Source organism: Osmia lignaria, unplaced genomic scaffold (genome assembly GCF_051020975.1).
Source record: "Osmia lignaria lignaria isolate PbOS001 unplaced genomic scaffold, iyOsmLign1 scaffold0135, whole genome shotgun sequence".
Classification (NCBI taxonomy): Eukaryota; Metazoa; Arthropoda; class Insecta; order Hymenoptera; family Megachilidae; genus Osmia; species Osmia lignaria.
In genome coordinates this window covers 30,001-31,668 of record NW_027478276.1, presented here as the reverse complement: position 1 = coordinate 31,668, position 1,668 = coordinate 30,001, and the positions used below count along the sequence as shown (strand labels likewise).

Below are 1,668 nucleotides of genomic sequence, written 5' to 3'. Positions count from 1 at the left end.
ATCTTTATAGATTATCTTCCGAGAACTCGGTGCTTTCACGGGCGGTCGTTTATAAATTTTAACGAACGACTCGCGCGCCGTGACGCACTTGCGCTAGTTCGAAGAGATATTTCGAAATTTGTTTCTCTCCTTTAACGGCCTGCATTTAGTGTATCGGTTGCGATTTTCGTCACATCGTTTCCACGACAAACGCCGACGAACTGCCCAACTATCGCTCGTACGTTGCGACTCTTTCTTTGTTTATCGTTCATTCATTCTTTCAATTTCGTTCGATAATCCCGCTCCGAAACGTTCTACTTTCGTTGAACGACGGCGAGATGTTTAGAAAGAAATGAATTACTCTTTTTTCGAGAAGCAAACGCAAGCAGTCTTTTGTTAAGAAAACGACCCTCAGCCAGGCGTGGTCCAGGAATTGTATCCGTGGACCGCAATGTGCGTTCGAAATGTCGATGTTCATGTGTCCTGCAGTTCACACGTTGACGCGCAATTAGCTGCGTTCTTCATCGACCCACGAGCCAAGTGATCCACCGTTCAGGGTAATCGTAAAATTTTGTATTTCAAACTCTTTAGATCTTTAGAGTGTTATTTTCATTATTAACACGCATCACATTCGATACCCACATCACTCTCCCACCCGGCGCGTGCGGGAGAGCGAATTCGGGCGTCGCCAACGTATTTGTTTGTTTGTTCGATCGTTGACGACACGATCGCGTCCAAGGACGGAAACCGTCGGAGAAACGCCCAGTGGCACGCTCCTCTCGACGGTCGGGCGTAAAGTACATTTAAAAACCTTGAAAAGTACGAACGCACACAAGGAATGCGAGCGCGCGTCCTGTCGCTGAATCGTGGGTTGCGAGATTCGAACAGACACACGGCCGGCGACGATCGGTCTAACTAATGGACACATAGTTTTTCAAAGACTCGCTATCGTCGCTTCTCAGCCGGTCCGTAAACAACACACATCGATCAGGCGGACGCACGAATCTTACCACGGTGCGTGTTTCGTAGATTCCAGGTTACCCGCAAGTACCTCTCTCTCCCTCTCGAAAGAGGAATCTCGATCCGTCCTTTTTGGACAATGGAGAAATCTTTTTATCGCAACACGGATGGCAAAGAAACAACCAAAGCGTAGGAGCGTGGGGACGAGAGCGACGAAAAGAACGTCGCGAAAACAAAGTTTCGACGGTTGCTCGTTCTAATACATCGTAGTTTCAACTCTCTCAGTTTTAACCACTCCTAGACGCTTCGTAAACTTTTAACAATTCTTCGCCTCCGCGAGTTTCATTTCGAATAGAGCGAACGCAACACGGACCAAAAAAACTCCGGTGATGCCAGATCATTTAGCAAAGATCAGACGGCGGGTCATCTGTATTCCTTTTCTCTCTTTTTTATATCTTTCCATTTAACTAGGGTGTCGCAACGACGGGTACATTTATATATTTATATATATTGTATTTCAATTTTAATGATCCTTCACTTTCGGTTTGTAATAATATGATCCTTCTTTCATTTCGATCCTTCATATTGTAGGTTAACCAACAGAAGTTTGTTTTTTTACGACTTGTATTTTTGTGGTTTGTTTGTTTGTTTCTTACGACTTGTTTGTACCCGATCAAGTAGACGACGACCCATAAGTATAAGTTAGAGAGATAAAGGTCGAGAGACCTC

General features: G+C 45.0%; 1 non-coding gene across 1 annotated transcript; it reads right to left on the bottom strand.

Moving 5' to 3' along the window:
- Positions 1–384: 384 nt before the first annotated feature.
- LOC143308059 (5.8S ribosomal RNA) lies at positions 385–539 on the bottom strand. The gene has a single exon (XR_013065076.1). It is a non-coding gene; the product is annotated as a 5.8S ribosomal RNA (ribosomal RNA).
- Between the last annotated feature and the right edge of the window lie 1,129 nt (positions 540–1,668).